This window comes from Canis lupus, chromosome 15 (genome assembly GCF_048164855.1).
Source record: "Canis lupus baileyi chromosome 15, mCanLup2.hap1, whole genome shotgun sequence".
Classification (NCBI taxonomy): domain Eukaryota; kingdom Metazoa; phylum Chordata; class Mammalia; order Carnivora; family Canidae; genus Canis; species Canis lupus.
The window spans coordinates 14,619,461-14,645,182 of record NC_132852.1 but is presented as its reverse complement, the minus strand read 5'-3'; the positions used below and the strand labels follow the sequence as shown (position 1 = coordinate 14,645,182).

Below are 25,722 nucleotides of genomic sequence, written 5' to 3'. Positions count from 1 at the left end.
ATCAGTTTTTAATACTCTGGAAATTAAATCTCATTTAAATCTAGTTCAACTTATGATTTTAAAAATTGGGAATAAAATCAACCTGACCATCTATAAGGGTTAGACAGTCTTCCAAAATCTTTTTAGAGGGTGTCTGACCAAAAAGTTTGAAGGCCAACTACTCCTGAACCTAAAAGAGACTTACATTTGAAATGGATCTTGAAAAGTGAGTTGAACATTGTAGGGTGGGCATGCTGGGGAAAGAAAGTCCAGGTAGAGGACTGCCCTCCAGTCTTGAGGAAATGAAAATGCAGGCATATTTAGAAATATATGAGGAGCTGGTATAATTGGAATATACATGGAGGGCCTAATTTGCCCCTCTAATGAGCCTAGACTTGTCCTTAGGCAAAAAGGAGAAATGAGTCTGTCATCTGATCAAGTTCAACCCTTGACCAATACTAAGAGAACAGTGGTTAAACTTCTGAAAACTTAATGTCCAGAACATAAAGAACTCACACAATTAAACAATAACAACAAAAACTTGATTTAAAAATGAGTAAATTTAGGGGTACCTGGGTGGCTCCATGGATTAAGCATCCAACTCTTGATTTCAGCTTGGGTTGTGATCTGAGGGTCATGGGATCAAGCCCCTCATTGAGCTCCATACTCAGCAGGGAGTCTGTTTGAGATTCTTCCCCTCTGCCCCTCTCCCTGTTTGTACACTTTCTCTCTCTCTCAAATAAATAAATAAATAAATCTTTAAAAAAGATAATGAGTAGACATAGACACTTCTCCAAGAAAATACATAAATGGCCAATAGGCACATGAAAAGATGCTCGATGTCACTAATCATTAGGAAACTACAAATCAGAACCACAGTGAGATCCCACTTCACACCCATTCAGACGGACATCATCAAAACCAAAGTAAACAACAACAGCAACAAAACAGAAAAAGACAGGGATGGTGAGGATGTGAAAAAATTGGGACTCTGTGCTCTGCCAGTAGGAACATAAAATGGTGCAACCACTGTTAAAAAAACAGTATGGTGGTTCCTAAAAAATCAAAAATAGAATTACCATATAATCCAGCAATCTCACGTCTGGGTATATATCCAAAAGAATTGAACGCAGGTTCTCAAAGAGATATTTGTACACCCATGTACATAGTTATGAACATAGTTATTTTCACATGTACATATTTGTACGTGGCTATATTCATATGTACATATTTGCACACCCATGTTCATAGGTTATGAACATGTTATTCACAATAGCCAAAAAAGCAACCCAAGTATCCATTGATTGATGAATGAATAAACAGAATGTGGTCTATACATAAAATGGAATATTAGTCTTAAAGAAGGAAATCCTGACACATGTTACAACATAGATGAGGCTTAAAGTCATTACTGGTTAAGTGAAATAAGGCAGTCACAGAAGAACAAACACTGTATGATTCTACTTATATGTGCCACCTAGATAGTCAAATTCATAGAGCTAGCAAGCAGAATGGTGGTTGCCAGGAGCTGGGGAGGAGGACACATGGAAGTGACTGTTCTAGGCATGGAGTCTGGGAAGATGACAAAAATTCTGGAGAGAAATGGCATTGTTGGCTGCCCAACAATGTAAATGTACTTAATGCCACTGAATTGTATGTTGTAAGATGATTAAAATGGTAAATTTATGTTATGGGTATTTTATAATCTTAAAAACATTTTTCACACAGTTAAAATAATACATTTTATGTATGTTTTAAGTGAAAATTTACATTTTAAAATTTTTCCTGGAAACTTAAGTCTCTTTCTCTGGAGACTAGAAAAGACTTGTTCAGGCTCAGAGTTTGAGCTTTTTCTAAACAAATCACCTTGACCCTTTGTTAAAACCTGGTGCTTTAACATCCTTGCTGTTTTCTCTCCACCTGCAGTCTTGTATCCTCCATCCTTGTTGACTGCAGCACAGGGTTTAATTAACTCTTTGTTTGGAAAAAAATCCAGACTTTCTGTCCCCAAGAATGGGTCATCAGCTCCTCAAACATTCCCTCAGGCTACCCTCCAACCTGCTTAAGCCTCTGTCCTAACTGCATTGAAGTCTGTTTCCTCTCTTCCTCAGATGCTTGCCAAGCTCTCTCCCTCTCAAAAAACAAATCATAAAATGAAGTAAAAACAAACCCTGCTCTGCTTTATTCCACGTGTAGTTACATCGTACTGCAGCAAGTTAAAGTTCAGATCTTTGCAAGTTTACGGTCTCTGGTCGTTCGTTCAACAAATGTTATTGCACATCTGCCAGTGGCAGGGATGGAGCGTGACAAAGGCAAGGAAGACATGATTTCAGTCATTATGACGTCTGCGGTTCAGCAGGGAAAACAAATAAATAGGAAATGACAGCCCAGAGTGAAAATGCAACCGTCCTCAGAGGAAGCACTGAGTGTGGGCAGGCAGGCTGAGGCTGGGGAGCGAGGGGCACCCAACCCGGTTAAGAGATGGGAAGAAGAGAATCCCAGAAAGAGGAAGCCTCAGTGGAGAAGCTTGCAGCAGAGACAGATGCTGAAACACAGGGTAAAAAGCAGGTGCATGTCCCCGAGATCCCAGAGCCACCGTCTCATTTGTTTCCCTCCAAAGTCCTCTGGCTCTTCCTTTTGTGTTGACAGCCCCCAGTTAGTTTTTCCAACTGTTCCAACCTGTTCAAAACTTCCCAAGAACCAACAGGAGAAAAACAGCACCTCACCTTTTGAGCTGTAATTCCTTGAAAAGACTTAGGCTTTCAGGACATTCGGCACCCTGTGTCATCCCCTTCCCCTTGTATTTTCCTCTCTCCTTAGCACTAGGGACAGTGGCACTGAGCAAAATATGCATTATGCAAAAGCAACTTGAAGCTCTAAAGTGTGATCAAAATGGTGGGTATGAATCATCATGATTAATAATGGGATGTTTTGTACAGAGGAAAGTGCAGAGTCTGAGATCCCAGGAATCTTGGGTCTAGTTCCTTCCTCTGACTCTGTGACCCAGAGTAAATTTTAAATGTCTCTTCAGCACATGCTGGCATTTTACTGCATCTTGCACTTCATATTCTTACCCTCATCCCCAAGCACGCACACACACGTATATGCTTGGATAGGTGACACAAATACGGAGATATGTTTCATTTTTGTAATATAGATTGTAGGTTTCTGGGTGATCACTCTAGTATTCCTTTAAATTTCAATTTTTGAAACTTTCTTTATTTTTTATTTTTTTTTTTTTTTTATTTATGATAGGCACACAGTGAGAGAGAGAGAGGCAGAGACACAGGCAGAGGGAGAAGCAGGTTCCATGCACCGGGAGCCCGATGTGGGATTCGATCCCGGGTCTCCAGGATCGCGCCCTGGGCCAAAGGCAGGCGCCAAACCGCTGCGCCACCCAGAGATCCCTCCTTTAAATTTCAATTTTTGAAACTTTCATAGCAAAAATTTAGAAAACAAAATTCCTCCCTTCCAGCCATTTTCCATCTGTGACCTGTGACTTTCCCTCAATTTAAGACACTCTTTCTGAAAAAAAAAAAAAAAAAAAAAAAGACACTCTTTCTGGTCCCAGACAGTATCATACCACCCCTTCTTCTGATATCAAAATCTGCTCAGAAATATGTAGTTACCCATTATCACCTCTCCTTAGCTTTGGGCATATTTATGCTAAGTTCTTACTTTTTTAAAGAGCATTCCCAAAAAAAAAAAAAAATAAAGAGCATTCCCATGTTACCTCTAACTATAACATAAAGGTTTGGTAGTTTCTTTAAAGGATTTCAGAATGAGCGAGTAAGAGAGGATTGGAGGGCCAGGGAGGCTGTCTTCCCAGACCCGCATAAAGCACATCGAAGAGGCTACATCTGCCTGTATACACCCATGCGTGCATAGCACAGTATCCCTTTTTAAGCCACGTGTCTCAAGTGGACTCTGCTTTAAATTGGCTGCTGCGCTGAGCCCCATTACCCCCGTAGACGACCGACCACTCATTTGTCAAGTAAGGCCACTGCACCAGCTGGGTACTGGACTAGCTCCCCTGGGCTGCTCATTAAGCATGTGGATCCTGGACCCCACTCCCTGGTACACGTGGTCAACAACATGCGAAACACTGCCCTGGATGCCCCATAGGACTCTCTTGAGCTATAATACATGGACGTTTATGACAAAATAGTTGTGGGCTGTGTGCTCCCAAGAGAGCGTCTGTCCCACGCCTCCTCTCTTTCCCCCCACTCCCACCCCCTCTTCTCCATTATTCACAGCATGAGTGGGACCTTATCAGCCCAAAGGGAAATGCTCTACTGACTCTGCTGACCTGTAAGCCTAAGGCAAGAGAACTCAGAAGAAGGTGGGGTTGAAGCAGATATGCCACAATCCAGGAGGATTTTCCCCCTTTTTTGGCCGTCCTCTAAAATAAAATATAACTGCTCATCTTTCTCATTACACGAAACTGTATTTTTAAAAAGATTTTATTTAATTATTCATGAGAGACACAGAGAGAGAGGCAGAGATATAAGCAGAGGGAGGAGAAGCAAGTTCCCTGCAAGGAGCCTGATGTGGGACTCGATCCCAGGACTCTGGGATCACCCCTGAGCCAACGGCAGACACTCAATCACTGAGCCACCCAGGGGCCCCACGAAACTGTATTTTATAAGCCACATTGCCTGCAGTTTAAGTGCTATTTTCTTGTTGTGCAGAGCTCTCTTTTTTGATATATTTTTTGGGAAAAGCTTTGTAAAGGCCTATTTCAGCCTAAAAATAGAAATACTTTCCTTTAGGAAGTCACCGCTCCCTTCCTCTCACATATTTGAGGAAATACTGCAGATATAACTGTAATGATGTTAAAAAGGAAATCCAACCACAAAACAAATTCCCTTCCAAGTGTTTTCACAGGAGCCTATAACAGCTGATATCCAAAAGATGGGAGGGCGGGGGCGGGGGGGCTCTTTCCCCTCAATGTCATACCGGGCCTTCCATTTTCAGTGGGCCAAATGTTAACTAAATTGAAAAGAACGTCAACAAAAGTCCTTTTCATTCTGGGACATACAAGAATGCAGGGCCTCATCCTGAAGTTTCAAGTCTCTGAGACCTTCTACCCGGCTGAGTGAACTACAGGAATTCATTCAATAATCCTGTGGAATGATCCTTCTTGGGAGAAGATGGAAGCCCAGAGCACCACCTGACCAGCCTCAGCAGTGACCCCTCATTCTTCCCCGACTGTTCTCTTGTCCCGACTTGTCTGGATTATGTGATTATCATAACACCAGTACGCAGGGGAATCCTTGAAGCAGTCCTGACTGTTTTCTCTTTTCTTCAGCATGTTTCAAAGAACTGACAAAACCAATTGAGAAAAGATTTCTTTCAGATTTGCTGTTGCTCAGGCCAGGGGTACACACACTTTGCCTTGACCATCAAGGGCATTATGTCAAAGCAATGAGAAGTTACAGGTGCAAGCTGAATGTATGCTATTAGCCGCCAAACCAGCGTGCAAAAATAAAATTCATGTTATCTCTCAGTTTTATGCCAACTGGAGATAATTATCAATGAGTAAAACAACAATAAGTTACAAGACAAGACAGTCCGGATGCAACAAACTGCTAAAATTGATGATAAAACTTGAAGGAAGTGTGCAGTTTGAGTTGAGCATCTGGGGAAGGCTCCATGCAGAATAAAGAAAATAGACTAGCTGTTACTGCCATGGGCTTTGCAAACTGCCCTCATCTAGAACTTGGATCCGGTACTTATTAGCTATAGGACCTAAGGCAAAATACTTAACCCATGTCTGCCTTGGTTTCCTCATCTGTAAAATGGAGATAATGCAAGCATTTATCTCAGAAGGTTGTAATAAAAAAATACACACATACAAACACACCCATATGTATAGATAGATAGATAGATAGATAGATAGATACATGTATTTATTCTTTTACCCATTTTCACAGAATATAAACTGCATGACAACAGAAAATATTATTTGCTGCTATGATGACTGTCCTGTATTGACTTAGCTAAATTGGGAGTACATTTCCAGCATTCTCTTCCCTGCATATTCTTGGGACAGTGGCCATAAGAGAAATGTGTATGATATTTGGAAGTTAAAAGTGAAGCCTCCGCCATATTTTTCTGCTCTGAAGGTCAGTGCAGGGCTCCAGCAGTGTGTTGGCTTACACACGAGGTCACTGATCTGCTGGCACACCCTGTTGCATGAGGCAGCAGCCAGACTCATGCTTCTCCACTTCTCAGCAAATCTCTTCCTTCAGCTTTTTTGAGTCCTGGGCCAGGCATGAGTGCAGCTCCGTGGCGTCACTGCCTCCTACAGGTTCCCTCTGTTAGAGGCAATGACAGACAGGTTCTGTTTTTTTCTCACAGGTCAGAATCTGCCCTTGTTGGTACCATTTTGCATAGTTTTCCTTCCCCACTAGCTGGTCTTAAACTATAAAGACTTATGGATTGTCACCAGATGGAGAGGCAACAGTCTTGCATAGAGTCCCCAGCAGCTTCTACAGTCATGGAGTCATGGAGTCTAATTCCTAAAATAAATCCTTATTCGGCATCATTTATAGTGATTTGGCTTCTCTGACTGAACCTGGACTTATAGGGAAACTGGTGTCAGACATGGTTCCAGATGACATGTTCTCTGACTCAGTTCTAGAACCAGTCTGAAATTGGTTCTCTGATCTCATCCAATTTAAAGGCATGAATGATCCAGGATCATTCATATAATTGATAATGGTGGTCTATGAGATGCAAGCAGAAATTACTTTAACGATTACCTGCAATCGAATGTCAATAGCAAACAAAGCTTTGGGTGATAAATTAGTTTCTTCTAAAAAAAAAAAAAAAAAGACTTCATAGGGATGCCTGGGTGGCTCGGTGGTTGAGTGTCTCGATAGAGTCCCACATTGGGGTTCCCACAGGGAGCCTGCTTCTCTCTCTGCCTGTGTCTCTGTCTCTGTCTCTCATGAATGAAAAATTTAAAAATAAAATAAAATAAAGGCAGGAATGATCCAGGACCATTAATGATAACTGATAATGGTGATCTATGAGATGCACAGCAGAAGTTACTTTAATGATTACCTGCAATCAAATGTCTATAGTAAACAAAGCTTTGGGTGACAAAGTAGTTTCTTCTGCAAAAATGATTCATATATTATGGAGTTGTTTGGTCACATTCTGGAGAACTTAGGGGGAGAAAATGATGCACTTGGGCTTTACATTCCCAGCTCAAGATCTGATGAAAGGATGAGAAATCTATGCTTGCCCTGAAATCAAACGTTTTTCTTGTAGCTACAGGACCAAGATTTCTGAAAAATAAGCCCAAAGTCCAACCCAAATGAATGACCAACCTTACAGGATCTCTTTTACTATAGTTAAGGCAATGATTGGAAAGGAGTAGGACCACAAAAATTGGGAAGGGGGCATAGAAGAAGTCAACACAGCTGGGGACCTTATGTCCTCAAGTTCTGCTGAATCTTCTTTGCCAGTAGAAGAAATTCTTTCTCCCATGTCTAAGGAAGTTTTCAATCTTGTGCCCAAAGATCCTGACATGGTCTCTTCTAAGACCTTATCCAAGAGATTGGTGAACCTCCTCAGGGTGAACCTATTGATTCTAGATCAGATTCAAATTCTAGCAGGTCCCAACAGGTACAACATATGACCTATGACATTGCCATATACACCAAAAGAACTGCAAGATTTTACCAATTTACATCAACAGAAACTTGGGGAGGAGGCATGCTTGGGAATCCAATAACCTATTGGATCATGGTGGAAGGAGTACAATGTTGAATTGGACTGAATTGTTTATATAAATATGTAATGATGTGTGTTACATAATATAAATTGAAACAGAGATTCTATGTGTTCTTGATATAATGTGTTTGTTCAGTGGCAGGGAGTGGCTCTGTTTCCTTATTTGGTGGACTGAAGCCTGGTAACTTGGTTACCTGGACCCAAAGATAGTGACACTAAAATGTTAAGGAAATAGCAAAGAGACAGCTTCTTCTATAGAATGAATAGAAAATGGGATGGACAGTTTCAAATATACACAGGGCAACCCTCTTGGGTCATCTCCCTCTTTGGGAGCCTTCTATTATCACTCAATAAACTGCTTTACTATCACTAAAATAAATAAATAAATAAATAAATAAATAAATTTAAAAATTCAAATATATTCAATCTTTAGGAATAAATGAAAAGTAATGGATTATCTTCTTACTCATGTCTACAAGATTCAGCCCTTGTGAAGTTTGTTTCTGCTTTTTACACTAATTCCAAGAAAGAATATCATCATGGATGAATTTTTTTCCAGCCTGTGTGTGTATCATTGCAATTTGCAAATATTCTTGCCTATCAAATAATGTCTGGGCAACGTGGTTAAATTTAATGATTCTTTTTTTTTTAAGATTGTATTTATTTATTCATGAGAGATACACACAGAGAGAGAGAGGCAGAGACATAGGTAGAGGGAGGAGAAGCAGGCTCCATGCAGGGGGCCTGATGTGGGACTTGATCCTGGGATTCCAGGATCACACCCTGAGCCAAATTTTTCTTCTTTTAAGAAAATTCAGTCCCCAAATACTCTTTGTACTCTTTAATTCTGTTTTTTATTTTGAAAAAAATACATACTCTCTAAGATGTCAGCCCTTAAAAGGATAGATTGTCAGCCCTTAAAAGGATAGATTGATTGATTGATTTTAAAGATTTTTATTTATTTATTCTAGAGCATGAAAGAGAGAGCACAACCAGGGAGAGAGGCAGAGGAAGAGGAAGAAGTGGACTCCCCACTGAGCAGGGAACCCAACACAGGAGTCAATCCCAGGACTCTGAGATGGTGACCTGAGCCCAAGGCAGATACTTAACCATCTCATCTGAGCCACCCAGGTGACCCAGAGGGGCATTTTTAAAAAGAGAACAATTATGTTATGGCCTTTTACAAATATAAATCTCATTGTGTAATCTAAATGAATGATTTTTTAAAACTCTAGGTATAAGTAGGAAGAGGAAAAGTGTTCTGAAAATCATTGTCCACTATTGAGATCACATATAACATCCACATATGTTGATATTACTTATGCTCCTTGAAAATTTTCAAGGGGCAAGATGGGTCTCTTCCTCTGAATTTACATGGAACTTGACAATTTAATTTTAATCTATAAATATTTTAGAAAATTGTATCCTTTATCACATCAATACCAGCAGGAAAGTTGAGCTATCACAGCGTAAGGGGTTAACTCAACATCTATTATTTATTCAAAATATGTAATTTTAAAAATCTAAGATTTGGTTAAATGTTGCACCATGTAACCTCAACATGTTCAAATTTCAATTTATAAAATTATTACATTCAGAGAAACGTATTGAAGTTCTGTTTTTAAAACTGTAAGATAAGAAAAATAATATTGTCTGCTGTTACCACAGCCTAATAGCCTGAAAAAGTTTTGCAGGTATGACTAACTAATAATTGCTATATAATCCTAACCTGATTTATACCACTGTAGCAATTTTATGCTAGATTTTCCAGTATCAAAGCAGAGCTATAGTCATTTTTTAAAGATGATCATTATGCAAGTGCAAACTTAAACAATTCTGTTTACTAGAATTTGCAACCTGAGACATCCCCTTGAAACAAATACAAAACATCCAAAGAATGTATATATGAAAGGGAGCAAGAGTGAGTGTGTGTACATATTATATATATATATATCACCTTTTTCACAGGTTCTGCCTTTTCAAGCATGATAATATTTACTTTATAGAAAATCCCACTATATATCATAAATACATTATAATAATTTTTCTTTTTTTAAGATTTTATTTATTTATTTGAGAGAGAGAAAGAGCACAAGAGCAGAGTGAGGGCAGAGGAGAAGTGGTCTCCCCGCTGAGCAGGAAGCCCAATGTGGGGCTTAACCCCAGGACCCTGGGATCATGACCTGAGCCGAAGGTGGCACTTAACCAACCGAGTCACTCATGTGCCCCATTATAATAATTTTTCATCTGTGTGAACAAGTCAAAATCTTTAGATCCACACTCGTGAACTTCCCCTAAAATGTTTCTAATAAGACTCGTACAATGTAAAGATTAATAGGTTCTTATAAAATATCCAGTTCCTCTCACTTCTAGACATTTTCTATAACTTTTGGAAATTTTTAATATAGAATTTCAATGTTATTTCTTCTCTCCTTGGATTTCTCTGTCGTGGCAGCTAAAATTTAATTTTTAAAAAGTGATTATCATTAAATTCAGAAGTTCTTGGTCTTGGTTAGTTGTTAAGAATTTTGATGCCCAAAAGATGTAGGGGGTCTCCATAAATCTCTTTAAATGACATCTCATGAACCATTTCTTCTTACTTTTGCTGTTGATTGGTGCTTTCTGAGACATTTAATCGAATCCTAAGTAGGGTTGCCAAATAAAATACAGGACATCCATTTAAATGTGGATTTCAAATAAATAATGAAAATGTTTTCAGTATAAATCTACCTCAACGATTGCATAGCATATACTTACACTAAATTTATTTTCATAGTTTATCTGAAATTCAAATTTAACTTGCCATCCTGTATTATTAAAAACAGCTTTATTAAGATAGTCATGTATCATAAAATTCTATCACTTTAAGTATAAGAAGCCACGGATTTCAGTATATTCAGAGTTGTGCAGCCATTTCACAAGCTGATTTTAAAACATTTTATCACCTCAAAAAGAAACCCTGAGCCCCATCCCCGAGGTCCCCTTATTCTGCAGCCTTGGGAAACCACTAATTTACTTTCTACTTTTATAGATTTACCCATTCTGGACCTTTGACCTATATGGACTCACACAATATGTGGTCTTCTGTGATTACCTTCTTTTACTTAGCTTGATTTCAAGGTCCATCCCCACTGTAGCATATTATCAATGCACTTGTATTTTTATTTCTAAATCTGGCCATGTTAATCATAAGGCAATAGGGAATAGAACTATTTTGCCTAGCATAAGGCAAAAAAAAAAAAAAAAAAAACCTGTTCATTTCTACCAGACTCTGATCCAAACTGACCCCTGGAGCTACTCTATCAAATTCTCACATCTCCTTTGAACTCCCAAAATTTGCCATTCTGGATTTGGGGACCTGGGATCAGAAACAACTATGCTCAAGGTAACAGGATTGGGGCAGTTGGTGGAGAAGTTGCCAGAGGTCCAAGTGTAGGATGGAGAAGGATCCAGTGCTGCAGTTGGTGGTAAAAGGCCCGAGCTGGCCATCACACAAACCCAAGGGGTGTCAGAGCTGGGTTTCTGCCTTCCAAACACTGGGCCTTTTATGATGGCTTCTTTCCTTTTCTCTCTAGCTTTCTCCTTGATGATGGTTATCACCAGATTTTCTCTCTGTGAGACTTGAGAGGAAGGATAAATAACACCGGGGCATTATCTGACAAGCTGAAGATGGGGCTAGCCCAGCCAGAAATAGTGGTCTTGGGGTAGGAAGAGGGATATGATTTTAAAACAGTCCTACTGTACATATCTCAAGGGCCCGATTTTGCATCCACCTACATGGTTCCCCCCAGCCCCCAGATTCCAGTCCCAAACTACCCCAGCCCTGACTCCCACTACCACCCATGATAGCTACCTGCAAGGAAGTGGTGATTTAAGATGCAAGGCCCTGGCTTTCACCCTGATAGTCTGCTGTGCTCATGGCCTTGAAAACTCTGGTCTGTGCACAGTAAACCACTGCTCCAAGATTTCCCTATCAGGCCTATGGAGGAGGAAGCATTAAAATATCACCAAACAACTTAGTCAAATGATTATTTTGTTCTTTCTTAGCGCAATGTTACTCTTGGCCTTCCTCAGAATCAGAGAATTGTATTTTCTTAATTTAGACAGGTCTCAGGAGAAATTATATGACTTTGCTCCTGAGGGTGAGTGAGCGGACCTCCAAAGGGATTCAAGCAGCAGGCTCAACCCCCCTCTCTGCCTTGCGTGACAGGATGCTCTGTGCATGCCTGATGGAATCCAGGACACCGTCCCACACCCTCCCCTTGTAAAATATGTATTTCAAACTTGATGTATCTTTCAGCTTAAGCCTTCATCAAAGCTGTAGCCAGCATCAAAACTCCCCCAGAGGGCCTCACTCGAACACTTCTCTCTCCCACAGAGAAAGGAACCCACTCTCACCCCATTGTACATGCTCAGCTGGCAGAGTGAATTTTTATCACATTAAAAGAAAAAAAAAACCCACTAACCAACATTCTTCCAAAACTTGCAAAAAGGTCAGCTTTAATGCAGTGCTTATCCAATGCATTTCAAGGAATCTAGGCTTTGGCTAACTTGTTCTCAAACTTTAGTTTTGTTGTTGTTAAGTTCCCAATTCACTTCAAATTCCAAATATTTATGGTTCTCTGAGAGCAGGCTGTCATACTTTGCAGCATGGCAGCCCTCAGGTAGCATTCTTGCTTGTCAGGATTCTAGAGAGAGATGAAAGAAGGATAAATAGAATCCACTGTGGGTGAGTTTGATCTAAAGGAAGTGGTGTTCCTCTTGCGCTGTGGGAAAGAGATCTGTGAGCCATGCTGCTCCTCGGAGGGACCACACCAGAGGAGCCTGTAGCCTTCAGACAGGCATGTTCTCCAGTTCTCGGCTTACTTTTCACCCCTGATCAGCTCAGTGGAGAAAATATGAGCACTTCACTAATTAGATTTCATCACGGTCACTATAATTAGAGAAACATATTTCACTAGAGCAAAATATAGTGAGACTAAGTGCATACTACATGTGTAAAAATGAAATAAAACTACCTTAAAGATGAGAAATTTATAAGAAACAGAACACAAAGCCACCAAATGATCCAAAAGATTCACTTTCTATACCTGGGCTCAGTAATGTCTGAACATATTTCCCTCAAGAAATCTCTTGGAGGGCACAAATTATAGTTATTTTATCAAGCTATCCATCAACCATTACATATTAAATATGCCCACAGTATGTAAGGCATTATAAAATTGTTCCCTGAACTAAAAGCATTGAATGCATTTCTTGCAACTGCACATGATTAGCTCGTTATCTCAAAATAGAAATTCTAATTTAGAGGTGCCTGGCTGGCTCAGTCTGTTAAGCCTCTGCCTTTGGCTCAGATCATGATCTCAGAGTCCTGGGATCGAGTCCCATGTCCAGTTCCCTACTCAGCAGGAAGTCTGCTCCTTCCTTCCCCTCTGCTTTTTCCCATTTCCCATTCATGCTCTCTCTCTCAAATAAATAAATAAAAAATTTTTAAAATTCTAATTAAAAAAATTACTGAATTCCAAGATTTTTAAAAAGATTTTATTTATTTATTTGAGACAGAAAGAATGAGAGAAAGAGCACAAGCAGGGAAGGGGCAGAGGGAGACAGAGAAGTAGACTCCCCGCTAACCAGGGAGCCCTGAGTCGGGTTCCATCCCAGGACCCTGAGATCATGGCCTGAACCAAAGGCAGACCTTAACCAACTGAGCTGCCCAGGCACCTCAAATTTCAAGATTTTAAAGAGACTTGTGTCCTTGTAAATAAAGAGTGAACTCCATACCAAAAATTCCCCAGGAAGATAATGGCTCACTAATGTCTCCTATTTGGTATAACACTATGTCTTAGGTGGTTCAATGAACCAAAGAGAGAAGATCATTTCAGCTGTGTATCATTTACTGGGCAAGTCTTTTGAAGAAGTAAACGTTTGATGTGGAGTAATTGGGAGGACTCCCCCCACATCACACTGGCACAACATTACACTTCTGCTGTATCTGTACGTGTATATATGTATACATATGTACATATTCACCTACCTACACCCACACACACATATATATGCATGTACCTATATCCTTTGTGCAGCTCTTTACTAAAATCAAGCCACCTAATTTACCTCTAGAGTTCTTTTAGCTTGAAATTCCAATATTCTGTGTTGTGTTAGTATCTAGCTCAACCTTGAGGAAACAGAACACAAGATAGGACTATGCTTTTGAAATGGGAAGTTCTGGAACATAGGGTGCTGCCTAAGGGAGCGAGCTCCATCCAGTGAGGGACCTGACAGAGAAGGGCCTTTCAGACAGGCAGAGGAATCAGACAGGAGCTGCAGAGGCAGTAAGGTCAAACTTGGCTATGTTCTACCCAGAGCCAGCCCTACACCTGCAAAATCGGATTTAATCGCAAAGTGTCTAAAAATATGCACATTGAAAACAGTCTACTGACCCTCTTCTCAGAAAAAACAATGGCAGGATACAATGGGATCAGTATTTGATCTTTCATTTTAATGCCTAGAAAAACTTAACATTTGCACAGTCAATTTTCTCCTACTCCAGAATTAAACTTTTGACTTCTTTGTTGAATCCTGGCAGAAAAGGGGCCAGAGGTTAATGGACTTGGGAATCCAAGACTCAGTGATACAAGAACTGTACATTCCATTATCACTTGAGCTTCCACACATTATCAAACTGAGTAAATACAGTAACACCTCACTCACCTACAATCCAACTATATAGTAAATGCATACGTGGGAACCAGGAAAGCAGAAGAGGGCCTCATGATGGGGTAGAAATTACAGGCATCAGAAAACCTTGGGGTAGAGAGAGGGACAAGCAAAGAACTGTGCATTCCTATTAACCCGCAAAGCAGGCAGCCCACATTTTATCGATTATATGGAGGGAAGCAAAGTCTTCTAAAGAAATCAATTAATGAAACTTGCATGCTTCAAGACTTTGCTTTGAACAAGTGCACTGAGCCAAGCCTTAAAGAAAAAAAAAAAAAAAAGGACTCAACACAGAAAAGAAGAGCCAGATACACAGGGACAATGAAAAGACGACAGATGCTCTGGATGACTGGGACAGTCCACCCTCGGCCATGAGGCCAAAATGTTATCAGCTGACCTCTAATTATAAGGAACAGAAAAACAATATCAACACCTAGAACTGTTTATATTCCTGCCTAAATGAGCTATAATATTGTCTCACTGAAAGAGCACTTGGGTGGCTCAGCAGGTGAAGCGTCTGCCTTAGGCACAGGTCATGATCCTGCAGTCCTGGGATGGAGCCCTCCTCCCCTGCTGTGCTCTCTCTCTTTGCCAAATAAATAAATAAAATCGTAAAAAAAATATTGCTTCATTGAGTTCAAGCTTCCTCAACAAGTTCCAAGTTCGGAAACCTCTAGAATTCTGGCTTATTTCTGTGTGTGCTACATGCAACTTTTGTATTCAATATAATTTATTCTACTCAAGGGAAGCTCCTTAGCCTGTTATTAAGACTATTTAAGCTAAATTGGACAGTTACAGCAAACTTGAAGTTGTGGTTTTTAATTCACAGAAATTAGAAATAACTCAGAGAAATTAGAAATGACAGTGTATTTACCCAAACACAAATGTTAACAAGAGTAAGAAGTGACAGGTAATAACTAAAGGGAAAAGAAAAAAGACAAACTCTTTAGTGCCAGCCCAAGTGCCAGAGAGCACAGCAGACTTCAAACCTCATCACAGACCTCTGTGACACACATTTGATGGCCTGAGTCTACCCAGAAAAGCACAAATAGAATCCGAACATTTGATTATAAATGTTGAAAAGTAAGCAAGGGGGAGTTTTAAAATATTTTGTCCGAAGAGGTTAAAGCAAAACAGAAACCTGATATATCTACAGCAAGTCGTCAGGAGATATGGACAGGCGATGAGGTCTATACTGGGTTGAATAGTATTTCCCCAAAATTCTTATCCACCCAGAATCTGTAAATATGATCTTATTTTGAAATAGTGTATTTGTTATTTGGTGAGTGGTAGGTGAAATACGGTTGGCTCTGAACTTTCATTGAAGTTGGATGATGGGCACTGAGGCACTTCAGTATGTATTTTGATTTTTTTAAAAAATATTTTTAGTGTAAAAAAGGCAGCTAGGGGGATCCCTGGGTGGCGCAGCGGTTTGGCGCCTGCCTTTGGCCCAGGGCGCGATCCTGGAGACCCGGGATCGAATCCCACGTCGGGCTCCCGGTGCATGGAGCCTGCTTCTCCCTCTGCCTGTGTCTCTGCTTCTCTCTCTCTCTCACTGTGTGCCTATCATAAATAAATAAAAGTTTAAAAAAAATTAAAAAAAAAAGGCAGCTAAACTCTTAGTGATCTCTATAAACAGTAAAATAATCACAACTGATTTCCCTTCTATTTTTGCATTTTTGCTGCCTGTTGTTCTTGGGGGGAATAGTGGCTCATTAAAAAAGATTATTTTATCCCTCCTCATTCTACTCTACCCTGGATGAATATGTTGGGTTAACATTGGTCACAATTCTGTAGAATGTGCTATCTAGAAGGAATTTAACCTATGCCATGAGATGGTCAGGATTTGACCTGCCCTTTACTATTTGTAACAAGATTTGGCAGAGGTCCAGGACCTTAATACAGTTTAACGTTTAAGGGCACTTGATTCATCCAATGCTAAGAAAACCACTTGGCCAATTAGTAGTGGATCCTGTCTTCTGCACAACCCTGCACTGGATTCAAGCCAAGGGGCATGGGTAGAAACGAATGCCTCTGAAGTGTAAGAGGGAGGGGGTCCCTTCCTATTTAGATACTTTGTGATTGACAGCAGTCTGGCCATTCATCTCTGAGTCCAGCACAAATCTCACAGGGACAGGTAGGATCGTGATGGAGCAAGCTGGTAGAAGAAGCACCAGGAACAACCACTCTTTATTTACCTGGAAGTCGACAGGGTAGTGTATCTGCTCAAGTATTCCTTACCACCCCTTGGGAAGTCGACAAAGTTAAGAAACTGCTGGATGTTTCTGGCCATCGTAGCCTAGAGTCCTATCTGCCTGTGAATGGAGATTTTTCATTCTACTCTGAGTTGTTCATTTGTTCATTTAACATATACTTATTGAACTCTGTGTCAGGTACTCTTTTAGGCCAGCTAAAAATCAGTGAAAAAAAATATACCAAGATTCCTGCACTCATGGGTCTTAAAGGAATGCAGATCATAAACTATAAACATAATCAAGAAGTAAATTATAGTGTTTTAGAAGGCAATAAATGCTCTAGAAAAAGAAATAGGGCAGGTTAAGTGATTGAGGGGCAAGGGTGGGGCTGCAGTTTTAAATAAGAGGTCAGAGTGGGGCTCACTGAGAAAGCAATATTTAAGCAGAGTTGAGGTAGAAGAGGAGGTTGGATTTGAGCCAGTTGGGGAGACGGTGTTCCAGGCACAGAGGAGAGAGGGAAGGGGAGGGGAGGGGAGGGGAGGGGAGGGGAGGGGAGGGGAGGGGAGGAGAGGAGAGGAGAGGAGAGGAGAGGCCAATATTCTGGAGCAGGAGCACATGGCAGGTTCAAGGAATGTCAGGATAGCATGGGGAGCAGGATGAGCAAGGGCTCAAGCAGTAGGAGATGAGATCAGTCGTAGGAGATGTCTGATCTCGTAGAACCTTCCAGGTTATTGCATGGACTTAGCTTTTCCTCTGAATGAAACAGGCACCACTGGGGAGATGGAGCAAAAGAGTGACAAGATCTGAGAGCTTTTATAGGGTTGTTCTGGATGCGGGGTTGATTCTAGACCATTGGGGTATGAAGATATGAAGCAGATGTTGTGATGATTCCAGGGGCTGGAGAGAGTAGTAGCAGTGGAACTGGTGAGAAAGAATCAGATTCTGGGTAGAAATGAAGTGACTTGTCCAAGATCACACAGCTTTGGTGGCAAAGCCAGGTGGGAACCCATTTTTCACAAATTAGTATCTCCTGTTTACTGCACTACTCCTCTCTTAGATTCTCTTGGTATCCTATTGCCATGTACAAACACAGGTTTTGGGGTGTGATTGTTGATTGTCTTGGAACTACCAGGGCATTTTAGTACGTATCTTGCTGCGTAGTTGGAAATGTTTTGGAGCAAGAAGGTAGTATGTCAGATATCTGACATCTGATATCTGCTCTTTGCTAGCTACTCATATTGTGATTTCTAGATGATTGCTGCAAAACTTCCAGAGCATCTTCTGCTTTGCAATGGGGTCCCTAGTAAATGATACTGGAAGCACCCCACGTGGATTCCATGTGGAGAGGTTTCTGCCCTGCTTAAGATAAACATCTGGGATGCCGGGGTGACTGTGGTTGAGTGCCTGCCTTTGGCCCAGAGCATGATCCTGGAGTCCCAGGATCGAGTCCCACGCTGGGCTCCCTGCACAGAGCCTGCTTCTCCCTCTGCCTGCCTCTCTCTCCGTGTCTCTCATGAATAAAACCTTAAAAAAAAAAAAAAAAGATAAACATCTGCTCCTGTCCCATGCTACTCAAGGAAGAGGCAGATGAACCACCACTGTAATTATAACCATGATGCTTTTCTCTTACTCAGAAGGTTTCCAAGGATTTGATGACTCTGATCTGTTGCTTGGCAACATACTTACTGAATCGGTTCTCTTCCTATTCCCAAGCCTATCTGGCCAAGGAGAATTCTCATAGTAGAGACTCTGCTGTGTCTTGGTTTCTAGATTGTAAAAGGCAGATCTAGATTTAGATCTCTGATCTGAAGGATGATGCCAAGGGACCCAAAGAACTATAAAGTCTTAACTAAACCAGACTGCAGTCTTGCCACAAATGGGCCTTCCAGCAGGACCATTAGAATGTAAGTGCCACAAAGGCATGTTTGACTCACTGATGTGTCTCCAGCTCCTAGAATCAACCTCGACACATTAAAAGAGACTGGTAAATACTTATTGCATACGTATGGCTAAACTACAGACACTCTGGAAATGTTTATCTCCCAGTCCTTTGGATTTCTTTTTCCTGTCCTTTCTTATTTCTTGCCTTTTCTCCTTCCCCTCTCCTCCTCCACCTTCTTCTCATTTTTGCATCTATACCTGAGAATTCCTCCCTCACCCCAGCCCATGTATCATTTGCCTACTATCGTTCTAGACATTCATTAAAAATTGACCCATCTGAATGACAACTGAAACCCCAAGTCACAGCCAGGTATGATCCCTGGAAGCTTCCCAGTCACAACACAACATAGTTCTCATTTAGGAGAAACCAAAACCCAAATGATTCCAACTGTGCCCTTTATTTTCATTTCCAGCCCCATATATATTTGAGATTGACGGAACATATGGTAATGTGCATTCATGATACCAGTGGTTTTTGTCAACACATGAGAATGAAAACTCTTCTCAGATATTGCAGGCATCATAGGCCCATTGGCCTTTTCCCTTTGTAGCAATCTTCTGGCTCTCATCACCAAGTTGTGCTTCTATGTCCCATGCCCCAGTGAAAACTCTACACAGTGTTTTCTAACTCAAATTGAGTGATCTATATTGAGTGGTCCCTACATTTGCTAAAAATGCTTAAGTTGAGCTAGTAGGTTGTCAGAATCTAGGATAGCATTCAGATCTCTGGCCCTCTCTCATGGACTAAGTATCCCAAAAGTTGACTGAATTTCTTCATTGGTCATCTTCATACTGAAACAAACTCTCTCTCCAACTTTTCCATTTCTATCAGTTGTACTGCTTTCATGGACACACAAGCTCCAAACTAGGAAGCAGGTAGAGGTGCTTCCTCTGTATTGTAACTCAGGAATACTAGAAGGCTGTCTTTCCTTTTCCTCATCTTCTCCATACAGATTCCTCCTGGTTCACTGATGTCTGAAATTTCATAATTTATGGTTTTGGCTTAAATCCAAGGAGAAGGGAAAAGATGTAAATTTTTTTCTAGCGCAGACTATGTGCCAGGTACGATCTTATTTATTCTCCATTACCAGTCTGATGCCTTAGACACTTGTATACATGAGGGAACTGAAGCGCAGAGAAGTTAAGTGAATTTTTTCAGGGTCACAAAGCAGGTAAGTAGAGGAGATTGTTGCTGAACCCAAGTTGGGTTGGGTCCAGAATCTGACTTATCTACTACTCTAGGCTACTATCTATGTGAGCCTAGCACTGTATTAAGTATTTGTCTTATTAGATATATATTCTCAGAGTAAGTTTATCATCAGCATAATACCTACTGAAGGTGCCCCACTCATGCCTCCTTACACTTTACTATAGTAGCACATTCTGCAGGATTTCTGACACCCAAGGTCTTTCTTTGGCTGCAGAGCCCATCTCCGCAGAAATGTTAATGTAGCAGGCTAAAAGTACAAAATAAACCCTTTACCCCAACACCAGCATTCCTCAATGACTGATGGTAGTGCTGTACAAAGATCAAAGCTCCCTTGCCCCTAGAGTGGGATAGTCCTACACTGACTCACAGAATTCCCCACTGGCATTAGGCTCCAGAAGTCCACAAAGAGAAGTGTTTTATAATGCACCTTTTACTGGCTGCCATTCTGTTCCTTTCTCAGTTCCCTACTTAAGCATAGATCTTTCTTGGGATCCTTCCCAAAATAAACTCCTTCCCCCTGAATACTTTAATCAAAGTTCTCAAGGTCTGCCTCTTTGGAACCCAAACTAAAGCAGTCAGGAACTGTTCTAAATATAGTTTTTCATGAGGAAATCAGGAGACATTGAGATCCTCAAACCCTGGAGAGAAAAGAAGAATCTAGCAGCTCTCGTTTGCTCCCAAATAGTCTTAACTAAGATGAGACAATTCCTAATTTTATTTTCCCCATATTTTCTTTGACAGTTCTTGATATTATCAAGTATCTAGAATTTCTTTCTCATATAATGAGAATGGCATCTAATTGTGTTTTAACTTTCATTTCTGTGGACACTAGTGGGATATTTTTTGTGTTCACTGCTCATGTGGATTTTCTTCTGTGTGAATTTCTTTATTGTTGCCAATTTTCCTATTGGGTTGTCATCTTATTGATTTATTATTATTGGAGAAGTTCTTAATGTGTAACTCAACTTTTGTTATGTTATATATGCCTTGTAAGTATCTTCTTTCAGTTTTTAGGTTTTCTTTTCACTCTGTTTTTGGCATCTTTATTTAGACAAAATGTAAGTTAATTATGCTCAAATTTGTATTTTCCTGTAAAAAAAAATAGCCTTAACTAAGTCAGCCATTTATTCCTTACCTCATTTTAGCTACAGCCAGGAAGACAAAGTCATGTATTTGTCCATGAACAAATATTCTTCTAGCTCTAGGAGATAGAGATAGAGCAGTGTACAACATGGACAAAGTGCCCTGCCCTTATTGGAAGTTATATTCTAGTAGCTGCAAAAAGATTTTTTAAAAGAACCAAGTAGATCCCCTGGAATTAAATAATACATATCCTAAGTATCTTTCAATGTATAGATTCCCTCTTCTCCTACTTCTTCTTTAAAATGTATTTGTTGGAGGAGCTTTTGTCCCCCAAAATTACCTATAGCCTGGATTTTGCTGCCTAGGTCTTTATGTTGCCACTTAATACTTCACTGCATTTTCTGAAAATTGGTAGTTACATAGAAGCACGAGCAGAATCAGGTTCATGTTTTGGGCAAAATGATTTCATAGGATTGTATATTTCCACCAGGAGGCATATAGTGTCAGGTTGTCTCTTCTTTTGTGATATATCACAAGCTACTGATAATCATTACCAAGAGTTATTATTAGCTGGGATACTCCCATAAAGAAAAATTATCCTATCAGCTATTTGGTTACCCTCAAGTACAATTCATTCAGGAATGGCAAAATCAACAAGTTTCTTTCTTTGTCAGTTTTCAAAGTAAGACGGTTCTTTAACATCTTCCAACGTGGCCCATGGTGTTTGTTTGTTTCTTTTATTTGAATGCCACTGTGAATCTACAGTTCCACTAGGAGCCTCTTCAGGTTGGCTCCAAGCTCACTCTGGAGTGACTCTAGAAATATTTGATTATTCCCTAGTTTCTGGGACGACAAAATGTCCTGAACTCATCTTTACATTTCTTGTTTTCAGATATGGAATCAGCGATTTCTGCAAGGATTAGTTGCCTTTTAATTTCATTCTTAGCTGGAAGTATACATTTAAAAAAATTCTGATTAGTAAATGAATCCTTGTTCAATTCCAACAAGTAATACTAGGTGTTGACCCATCTCTTTCCAGATTGTGAATTCCTGAAGGCAGCCAGCTGGACTTCCAGGGTGCTCTGGCTGGGAGAACTTTCTCTCTCCTAACTAAATCAATAAGGCAGCTGACCTTAGTTTTGAATTTTCTCTCTTCTCTGTATCCAAGTCAGTAACCGAGTACAAGCAATTGGTTGTTAACTTGGTATTCCATCCACATAACTGTTCTTAGTGATGTGTAAGGACTGCACAAGTGACACACTTCTGAGCATCTAAGTCACATCCTGGCCATTTATGGTTCTGTCCAACTTCCTCTGGAGCCCTGTACCAGACACTAGAGAGGAAAGGGGTGAAAAACAAGGAACTTCTGTCCAGCTAGGAGAAAGAATGCATCCTCTAAAAAGTCACAAGATGGACAGTATGTATAAGAAATGCTAGAGGATTCTGAAGGGCTACGGAAGGACCCTGATGGCTATGGAGAAGGTAGCGATGCAGCTGAAGGGTTCCTGTGGCAAAGATGATGCCCTGTCTACCATTTCCACTTTCTGGGGACTCAGAAAGAGATGGCATTTCCTTACTTCCTCTGGCTACCAGTATGTGTGTGTGAACATTCCAGGTTTGACCTTTGAGAGGGAAAATAATGACCCCTCAAAAATGTATCTTTGTGTCTTTACCTTGCTGGTCTCCCTCCCTTCATGTCCTGCTCCCTTGGAGCTCCTACAGCCAGGCCTGTGCCTCTGGAGGGCAGGACGCTTCTCGGGTGGGGGTCTGTAATCGCAGCTCACACGCAGACATATCTGTGCCTCAGAGTTGAGTAGAATGTTCCTTGTCTCAAACAGCTAACAATGCTTTCACCCAGGGGGAATTTCAGGGTTACATTTCTACCTGTGGAATCTAATACCTTCTCCCAAATCATATTGCCAAAGATCCACCTACTACTCCTGTGAGTAGAACTTCTCCAATAGGAAGAGAGAGTTCTGAGTGGAGATAGAAACTTTTTTTTTAAGATTTTTTATTTATTTATTCATGACAGAGAGAGAGAGAGAGAGACACACACACACAGGCAGAGGGAGAAGCAGGCTCCACACAGGGAGCCTGATGTGGGACTCAATCCCAGGTCCCCAGGATCACACCTGAAGGCGGTGCCAAACCGCTGAGCCACCCGGGCTGCCCAAGATAGAAACTTTTTAATCAAAAAAAATTAAAAATTAAAAAATAACATTAAAATTAAAAATACATAAAAAATAAAACAAAACTAAATAAATAAACAACTTTTTAATCACACCGTCATCCTAGAATAATTTACGCAGCCCTCACACAGCTTACCTCCAGGGGGACGGTCATGGGGTCACTAAGGAGCAAGGTCATGCCCAGGATCCATCCACTGACTCTCTTCCCACTGGTGGCTGTGATTATTTTCCTTTTAAAAATAACATTTATCATTTATTCTCGTTAGGAATCTTTGTTTTTTGTTTTTTTTTTTTTGTAGTATTGAAAACACTTAAAACGGATTAATAAAATAAAATGAAAATCACCTATAATCCAGTCATCCCAAAACAGAGTCTGGTGTTGCATACTTCTGGTGGCTTCGAAGCCTCCGGGTTTCTGTGCACAGTGTCCGTGTGTCCTCGCAGACAAGACCGTGTCACACGTGCTGTCTCGTGACCCGCCTTCTTCCTCCACAAGACCGACGCATGGTTTTCCGAGGCCGCTCAGCGCGTCTCCAGCGCCGCCTACACACCCGGCGGCCAGGCGGCTCCGCCCGGGGGAGGGCCCCTAGCGAAGGCCTGGTCTGCGGGGGCGCGGGCCACGGGGGGGGGAGGGGGGAGCGCCGCCAACGCAAACAGCACGGACGCGGGAGGCGGCCTGGGGGCAGCGCCCCGACCCCGCCTCCGGGGGCCGCACCCCCAGAAGCACCTACCTGAGCCCGCCGGCGCCGCTGGGGTCCCGGTCGCTGGGCGCCCTGGAAAGCGGAGTTTCTCCACTTTTCCTGAGTTGGGCTTCTGAGGAGAGTGGGGGCTGAGGGGCGGGGGTCGGCGCGTGGGACCGGGTTGGGGCTCAGTCTCAGCCGGACGCGAGCTCCGGACCGGGCGGCCTCCTGGAAGGAAAGGCCCCGCCTCCTAGGTGGGCTTCGCAAAGCCCGTGGAGGGCATTTTGCCTGAGGCTTTGGAAACGCAGCGGGGCCTCTCCTGCCGCCGCTCGGTCCTGCCGCCGCTCGGTCCTGCCGCAGCTCCGTCTTCGGCCCGACGCCCGCAGCGGCGGCGGGACTGCGCGCCTCGGGCCGCGGGGGGCTCTGAGGACACCTGGGCCTCGTGTGCGCATGCGCGGGGGCGCGCGGGGTGGGGGAGGGAGCCTCTGCAGACCACACCGGGGCCGCGCGTGCGCGTGCGCGGCAGAGGGGAAGCCACAGGGGGTCTCTGGAGACCACACCGGGGCCGCGCGTGCGCGTGCGCGGCAGGGGGGGAGCCACAGGGGTCTCTGCAGACCACACCGGGGCCGCGCGTGCGCGTGCGCGGCAGAGGGGAAGCCACAGGGGGTCTCTGGAGACCACACCGGGGCCGCGCGTGCGCGTGCGCGGCAGGGGGGGAGCCACAGGGGTCTCTGCAGACCACACCGGGGCCGCGCGTGCGCGGCGGGGGTGCGGCTGGGGCTCAGGGGCGTGGCCGGGGCGCGGGGCCGAGTCACTCCCCCCTGCCCCGCCCCCGCCCCCGCCCTCGGACGCCCTCCACCTGCGGGGAGTCCGCAGCTCGCGTCTGCTAAGCGCGCAGAATCCTGCGTTCGTCACAGCTGGGCTGCGATTTTGAATTTTTTTTTTTAATTTATTTATGATAGTCACAGAGAGAGAGAATGAGGCAGAGACACAGGCAGAGGGAGAAGCAGGCTCCACGCACCGGGAGCCCGACGTGGGATTCGATCCCGGGTCTCCAGGATCGCGCCCTGGGCCAAAGGCAGGCTCTAAACCACGGCACCACCCAGGGATCCCTGGGCTGCGATTTTGGAGCAGAAAGACCCATTGTCCTGAAGTCACCCAGCCAGTCCGACCACTCCGGAGGTTTCTTTATGCTCCGCGGAACTTGGACTCAGTCGTCCCGTGGGTCACAGGATTATTGATGCATGAGCTTTCCCCAGCGAACCTCTCTCGGTAGGGGCAACCCTGGGTTAATTTTCTATGAGGCCCGGGAAGGTTCTGCTTCCCCAGCGCGCTCGAACACTCCGCTACCTGCCGGAGGAGGGGGGGGATGATTAACCTGAAATTAAAATTTTGTGGGAAGTGGTGGTGGGCAAGGCTGCACCGACAAAGACTGCCCCTGTGAGCACTCTGGTCGACTAGGTCTGCCCTTGGGCTTGGCTTCTCTTTGACCTTGGAGAATCCTGTTGGAGTAAGAATGTGGCTGAATCCTCCACCCTCGGTTTCTGATGCCCCTGGGCTGCCTTGAGCAAGAATCCCCCACCCCTTAACCCTTCTTGCGATCTTCCTTCCATGCAGTGACCCCTGCCCTGCGCCTTGCCTGTCCATCCCCATTTGTCCTTGTTAGAATCCAGTCCAACCTCTTTCCTATACAAAACCCCATTGCTAGCCCCTCTTGATTAAAGGCTGCCATACTATCTTTATTTAACAAGAGTCCTCAATAATTTTTTTAGCAGTTTCTGATGGGGTGTGTGTGTTTGCGCACGCGTGCATGTGTGGGTATGCGTGGTAAAAGACCCATCCATCATGTAATGACTACCTGTTTTTTAAACAATTAGTGTAAAATACATTTGTTAAACAATTTAATCTTTCTTCTGTGTCAGGCTCGTGTGCTAACTTCCCAAAGTAATCGTTTAGAACATCTGTAATACTGATTTTAAGTG

General features: G+C 42.5%; 1 protein-coding gene across 6 annotated transcripts in view; it reads right to left on the bottom strand.

The window, feature by feature from the left end:
* The window catches only part of STOX2 (storkhead box 2), a 264,144-nt gene extending 239,954 nt beyond the window's left edge, over positions 1–24,190 (bottom strand). The window contains exons 1-4 of one of the 6 annotated variants that reach the window (XR_012007462.1): positions 23,792–24,172; positions 23,406–23,543; positions 23,197–23,290; positions 5,871–6,299 (exon numbers count right to left, since the gene is read on the bottom strand). The gene's annotated coding sequence lies outside the window, so the exon portion shown is untranslated. Of the gene's footprint in view, positions 1–5,870; positions 6,300–22,858; positions 23,054–23,196; positions 23,291–23,405; positions 23,743–23,791 lie in introns of those variants that run through there. The other 5 variants (XR_012007460.1, XM_072775924.1, XM_072775925.1 and 2 more) reach the window with 5 other exon arrangements.
* Positions 24,191–25,722: the final 1,532 nt, after the last annotated feature.